At 44.2% G+C, this 7,200-nt stretch overlaps 1 protein-coding gene and 1 long non-coding RNA gene across 6 annotated transcripts in view; one reads left to right on the forward strand and one right to left on the reverse strand.

Annotated features, from left to right (window-relative positions):
- Ogdh (oxoglutarate dehydrogenase) overlaps positions 1-159 on the reverse strand; it is a 62,628-nt gene extending 62,469 nt beyond the window's left edge. For all 3 annotated transcript variants that reach the window (XM_055624334.1, XM_055624335.1, XM_055624330.1), the window contains exon 1: positions 82-159. The gene's annotated coding sequence lies outside the window, so the exon portion shown is untranslated. The remainder of the gene's footprint in view (positions 1-81) is intronic.
- A 137-nt stretch (positions 160-296) lies between these two features.
- LOC129689137 (uncharacterized) overlaps positions 297-7,200 on the forward strand; it is a 17,748-nt gene continuing 10,844 nt past the window's right edge. For all 3 annotated transcript variants that reach the window (XR_008722039.1, XR_008722038.1, XR_008722040.1), the window contains exon 1: positions 297-1,029. This is a non-coding gene — a long non-coding RNA (uncharacterized LOC129689137). The remainder of the gene's footprint in view (positions 1,030-7,200) is intronic.

Raw genomic sequence — 7,200 nt, forward strand, 5'->3', positions numbered from 1 at the left:
GTAGGCTTCGCCCTCGGCCGCGAGCTCCGGGTGTCAAGCGCCGGGCCTCCCAGGCTGAGCCCGTCCGCCGCCCAAGGTTACCTGTCTCCGGTTCGGCTCCACCCGAGTGAGGCGCCGACACCCCACTCCGGGCTCCAAACTCTCGGCCCCGCCCCGGCGTGTGGCGTCAGCGCGTAGCCCAGCCCCAGAGGAGAGGCCTGTGCGACGGGCGGTGGGCGTGGCATGACGTCACAGAGTTGCGTTTCGGTCACGGCGGCTTCGCGCCAATGCAGAAGCTTGCAGCTGGCCGAAGCCGCCCTGTTGCTCCCTGGGCTTGTGATTGTCATTAGCAGCTACGCGTGAGAAGCTTCCAAAGCCTGTTAAGAATCTAGTAAAGTCAGGGCGTGTGCCGCACTCTGCTAATTGCAGCGTTTGACGGGCCGAAGAGGAGCGTTGCGACGTTGAGGCCCACGGGCTTTGGATCCAAAACAAGCTGATCACCGCACCAAGTCATTTGAAGAGCAAGTTCCGCATTGTTGAACACTCGTTTTGCAGCGGTCTTTGTTGAAGATTAGTTAGTGAGCTCTATTGTATAGCACCGTGTAACTTGGGTGTTCCAGCCAGTATTCCGGTAGGAAGCTGTGCTTTAAGATGCCCCGGATCATCTGGCTCCAGTGTCTGCTGACCAGACGGAATACCACTATTTAACCGGACACACTCCACCGGCGTGAAATGCTTCCCCCGTAAAAGTGTTCAGTCAGAGCCAGGCATTGGTGTGCACACCTTTTGTCCCAGCACTTCCGGAGGCACAGGCAGGCACATCTCTGAGTTTGAGCCCAGCCTGATCTGCAGAGCGAGTTCCAGGACAGCCAGGGCTACACAGAGAAACCCTGTCCAGAAAACAAAACAAAACAAAACTGGGCCTGCTGTTGCAACACCGGGGAAGCAGCACGAGACAGCATCTCCCAGAAGCCTCAGGAGCCTGGGCATCCTGCTTAAACCACACAGGGGGCGTTTTTGCAAGCCCAGCATGCCTCTTAGCACCAAACAGTGAGTTTGTATTTTGAACCTTTCAGCATCGTCTCCCTAGCACCATCACAGCAGTACTTTTACTGAGCCACCATGGCAAATGCTCTTCCTCTGATCTACATGGAAATGGTTGTAGGATCATTTAGAGTTCGCTAAATGATGGGAAAGCATCTGGTACACACTATTTCAAACATCCCCGGCTACCTCTGTTCCAGTCAGGACAATCAGCTGGGATCATTGTTTAGTTTACTCAGGGTAGAGTGTTTCAAATGGCTGATACTGGTAGGTAGTACTAGGGGAGGTGGCCCACTTGGTAAAGCGCTTGCTGCACAAACAGGAGGACCTGAGTTCAGATATTCAGCACCGACATAAAAAACTGGGTGTGGTCGCTAGTATTACAAAGGCTGAGACCAGAGAGCTCACTAGTCAGCCAGTCTAGCCAGTCAGTGAGTACTGGTTCCACTGCACACACACACACAAATATACACACAGACATATGTGCTTTCTGAAAGTTAGCATTACCGAGTATCTTTTCAAGTATTTTATTATTATTTGTATATATTCTATTCCAGGCTCTTGTCTATATTTAAACTTTTTGGTTGTTGCCCTTTTTTGTTGAGTTGTAGGAGCTATTTACATGCTTTTCATATTTACACCTGCCAGCTATGTGATTTACAAATATCCCTGCTCCCATTCTTTATGTTTTCATTTTCTTGATAGCTTTCTTTGAAAAATAAAAGTAGGGTATAGCCAGACTTTTTGGCTATTTATTGGGTTCTTTAATGGAAATGGTCCTCCACTCCCATTCCACCCTTCCAAACCCCAACGGTAGGTAGGAGAGAAAGAAGGACAGAGGGGAAGGGGGCATCATTATCTTTAGACTACTTCCTGCTGTTTAGGAGCTTTGAGTTCCTTGGGGCAGGGTTAATCTTCTCTTTGCCTACAACCACTTGACAAAGCACAAAACAACAACAGCCAGCAACAGAAACCAGCCGCAGAAAAAAGAGCAACAGCTGCTGCAGCCGCTCTTGGGGCTTCATATACCCTCTTAAGAGCTCCCAGTATTTGAAATGCCATAACACTTGCAGAAACTATCTACAGGTTGCAAAATCACACCTCTGCCAGAGCATGAGACAAATCATAGCCAGTTGCTGTGGACAATCTGAAGCTGCCCCATACCTGGGATTAAAACACCTGGGATTAAAACAAAAACATATACGCATAACATTTCTGTGTTTTCAAAAAAAAAAAAATTCTCAGTACAGAAAGGGGTTGTGGTTTTATTTACTTGTTTATTGGAGGCAAGGTCTTGCTATATATGTAGCTCAAACTCTTTGAACTCCTGATCCTCTCATCTCTGACTTTTAAAATTGAGCTGGTCTTACTTTTTAACCTAGGCTGTCCTTCAACTCCTGGACATAAGCCATCCTCCCACCTTCCAAGCAGCTGGAACTGCAGGCATACACTACCACACCTGACTAGTTTTTAACATGCTATTCTTAGAGCTTTTTATTTAGTCAGTCTGGGAGAAAGGAGAGCCTTTGGCTTACTTTGCCTTCTATTACTATTATAAAACACCATGACCGAAAGCAAACTGGTATGGAATTTATTTTATTTTACAGCTATTGAAGGGAAGTCAGAATAGGACCTCAAGGCAGGAACCTGGAGGTAGAAACTGAACTGCAGACCATAGATGGACACTTTACTGGCTTGTTCTCCAAGGTGTTCTCAGCCTGCTTTCTTATAAATCCAGGACAACCTGCTCAGGCGTGGCACTGCCCATGTTGTGCCTGACTTGAAAGACCCCAAAAGACACTAGGAATCGAGTCCATTGCAAATCACATGAGGATCTCTATTCAAGCTTAAGCTCAGGCTGCCAATCTTCCCTGACATAGCAGATTAGAAAGTGAGACCCCAAGTCTCAGGGAGGCAGAGTTTTTAAAGGGAAAAATGGCAAGCGGGGAATTCCAAGCCTTGGCATTACAGGGAAGGGTATGTTTTGGGTGGGGGTTCAGCAATTGAGGTGACCTTTAGGCTAATTGTTCCAAGCCTCCTGGCCAAACCGACAGATATCTAAGATATCTGTACGATAGCCTGCTTGGTGGAGTGGAGGACTCGCTAACACAATCTGTGGCATTTATGACAACCTGACAACCTGTGGGGTGGAGGCCTGATTATAGTTATCTATTTATTTACGAATTCTGTTGTATCCACGACAACCTGCAAGGTGGAAGGGCATGTGGCCCTTCTCAGAACCCAAAGGTGGGGATCAAGTCATTCCAAGGTCAGGCAACTTAAGACAGAGTCTAAGAAGCAAAATGGAGCTACCCTTGCCATCCTCAGTTCCTTCACCTACAGTGACCAGAGTCCTCCTATATCAATCAGTAATCAAGAAAATGCCCTATAGGCCAATCTGAAGGAGGCATTTCCTCAGTTGAGGTTCCTTCTCCCAGAATGATTCTAGCCTGTGTCAAGTAGAAAAACAAAACAAAACAAACAAAGAAAAAAACCTAACTAGCACAACCCACACCCAGAAAAAGTTTCTGGACTTCTTGGTAGACTTCTTCTGACACTGAAAAAGCCACTGGGCAGTTAGAACTTGACAAGAGATGGCAGAACTATTTGACTGTAGCCAGTGGAAATCTCCTCTGCCTTCGGAATCTGAACGGGTCATCTTGGCAACTGTCCCTGTGCAATGGCCATAGGAACAAAGTTGTAGGTGCTGTCTCAGGAGGTGGCACAACCATCTCATCTGCCCAGGTTCTTCACCTGCAAGAGCATTCTTCCACACCTGTTCATAAGGATATGATTTTCTCCAAAGACTTCGTTCTTGACTGAGATACAAACTACTGGAGTCCTAAAGAGTCACAGTAAAAAACTAGGTACGGTTAGGCATGTGCAAGAAGTACTCAGCTCCTTGAACTTCCTCTTTCCATGTTTATTGCTACCCACAGAAATGAACCAAAGTTAAATTTTTTTAAGTTTCTTTTTACATAAAAGGTTTTATTTCCAGGAGAACAGGAATTTAATAAAAAAGCCAAATCCCATGCCATCATCTGACTCTTCCTTTTAGTCTTTCTTCCCTGCTGAAGCAGGTGTAGGGCAGGGGAGGGATGGGGATGAACAGATGGACAGGGACACAGATACAGATGAATAGAGCCAGCTGCAGGAATTGTGGATCGAGGAGTAGCAGAAACAGCTACAGCCCACCTGCAAGGCATCCTGGCAAGCTTGCCAACACCCTCGGCGATGACATCTCCAGTGTTTTTTCCATTCCATTCATTCACTAATGACCTTGTTGCTCAGGCTGTCTAGTATCTTTGATATATATTTGATATATTTGGCCCTGGGAGAGAAGCTGCCCGTAAGGGCAGCCAACAGGCAAGAGGCCATGTATCACATGTCTGTCAGCTGGGGCTGACAGGTCTCAACCTCTGAGGTGTAGGGCAGCAGAGAAAAAAAAAATACTAACTTTTTAAATGTTGCTCATCTAATATCTAAGAATTCATTGACAAATCAAAAGTCATGCAGATTTATTATTGTGTTTTTTTTCCTAAGAGTTTTGTCATTTTAGCTCATATTTAGATAGTCTGTTTGCTTTGTTTTTTGAGACAAAATTTCAGTCTCTCTCAGACTGGCTTCAAACTGCAGACATCAGGTTATTCTCCTGCCTCAGCCTTTTGATTAGCTGAGACTACAGGCACTCAACACCACAAACAAGTTATACTCATTTTGAGTTAATTTTTCTGTAAGGTATGCAGCAAGCTCCAACGCCATTCTTTTGCATATGGAACTCCAGATATCTCCATGCCATTTGTTGAGAAAATGATTCTTTGTCTCACTGAGTGGACTTGGCACTCTGCATGTTACCCAAAGCCTCTCGCAATTTGTATGAATTTGAGGATTGGATTTCCTACTTCTCAAAAGACAGTTTGATGGGGACAAGGGTGACTCTATAGATGGCTCTGGGTAGTATTGACACCTCAGCACCGGAGAATTTTCCAGTCTAAGAATTCAGCATATTTTTTCATCCCTCCCCCCCCCCTTTAGGATTTCTTTAATGTTTTTTCAGCAGTGTTTTACAGTTTTTATTTTATAAGTCTTTTACATCCTTTGTTAAGTTTATTTTTAACAGAGTTGTGATATGATTCTGTGATAGAATACTTGATTTTCCTAACATGCAGTAAGCAGTGGGTTCAGTTAGCACCACAGCAAACTTTGGTTTTGTGTTTTTTGAGACAGGGTTTTTTCTGTGTAGCTTTGATTGTCGTAGAACTCAATTTGTAGACTAGGTTGGTCTCAAACTCACAAAGGTCCACTTGCCTCTGCCTCCCTGAGTGCCACCACCACCTGGCTCAACCTACCCTCCTTTTCTTTCTTTTTTTATTTTTTATTTTTATTTTTTTGAAGTAAGGTCTGATTGTGTAGCCCCTGGTGGCCTGAAACTCACTAAGAAAAGTAGGCCAATCTTAGACTCATAGAGATTCACCTTTCTCTGCCTACTCTGCCTCCCAAGGGCTAGATTTAAAGACCTGTGCCATCAGACCCAGATATGTAAAAGTGCTTTACCCCAAGACAGTTTACTCTTTTCAATACACTTATAAGTGGAAGCTCTAAGCTCCCTTAATTTTCCTTTTGGGTTGATCTTACTAGTGTATGGGGGGGGGGGGATATAATGTGTGCATTGAAACTGAATGTATTGTTTTTAGCAGGGTTTTTTTTTTTTTTTTTTTTTTGAGTTTCTGAAATTTCTGTCTTTTTTTTCTTCCAGAGCAGAGGACCGAACCCAGGGCCTTCACTTGCTAGGCAAGTGCTCTACCACTGAGCTAAATCCCCAACCCCCCAAATTTCTATATATAGAATTATATTATCTGTGTGTAGAAAAAGTTTTATTTTTTTCTGTTTCAGTTTTGGTGCCTTCTGTTCCTGCCTCTTACTTAATTGTTATGACTATAGGGCCCATACAAAACTGAGCAGCAGTGCTGAAGTGGGATGCTTGCCTTGTTCCTAGTTATAGGAGAAAGACTTCCATTCTTTTACCTAGAATTTGCTGCTCTCTGTGGGATTTCCATGGATATCTTTTAACATATTAAGAAAACTTCTGAGCCAGACATGGTAGTGCATGCCTGAAATCTGAGCACTCAGGGAGGCAGAGGCGGGCAAACCTCTATGAGTTCAAGTCCAGCCTGGTCTACAAAGTGAGTCCAGGACAGCCAAGGCTACACAGAGAAACCCTGTCTCAAAAAAACAAAAAAGAAAGAAAGAAAGAAAGAAAGAAAGAAAGAAAGAAAGAAAGAAAGAAAGAAAGAAAAGAAAGAAAGAAAAAAACGTTTGAGTGCCAAGGATGAAGCAGGATTAAAAAAACAAAACAAAACAAAACCCAAAAAACTGAAGGGACGTGGAAAGTGGGGGATCCCCTCACCTGGAATCTAGTTTGGGTTCCTTCTGGCAAGAGTCAAAAAATTTCAACACAGCTGATAAATCCAAAATTTCCTACAGAAAACATGCCTTTCCCCATCCCAAATACATCTCAAACAAGAATGCTAAAAACATCAAACTATACAAAGTGAGTCCAGGACAGCTAGGACTACACAGAGAAACCCTGTCTCAGAAAATGAAACAACAATAACAAAAAAACAACAACAAACCCCAAACAAACAACAACAAATTAGAGGCTAGAGAGGAAGCTCAGCAGTTCAGAGCACCCGAGGCTTTTGCGGAGAAACCAGCTCCATTTCCAGCATCCACACCTGTCACAACAGGCTCACAACCACCGGTAACTCCAGCTCCAGAAGACTGAGCTCCCTCTTCTGGTCTCCACCTGCACCGCAGTCATACGGTACACTGAAGGACAAGCAGGCAAACGTATATAAACATAAACAAGGCACATCTATGAAGTCTCACCAACATGACTGCCCAAATGTGGACTCAACAAGGACAATGGACCAACCGACAAGTCCAAGTGATGGAGAAAAGCCCATGAGGCCTCAGCTCTGCACAAAGAGCCACTGGCAACTGAGGAAAGCAGGGGAAATAGTTTTCCTCAGGGAAAGAGCACACCAGTTGGGTTACCCAATACCAAATGGTCAGCCCTAAAGTCATAAATACGAACAACATTATATAGGCTGAGTAGATTATATTTAGTTATATATATATATATATATATATATATATATATATATATATATATAT

This window comes from Psammomys obesus, unplaced genomic scaffold, assembly GCF_907164565.1.
Source record: "Psammomys obesus unplaced genomic scaffold, mPsaObe1.curated_primary_1811, whole genome shotgun sequence".
Classification (NCBI taxonomy): Eukaryota; Metazoa; Chordata; class Mammalia; order Rodentia; family Muridae; genus Psammomys; species Psammomys obesus.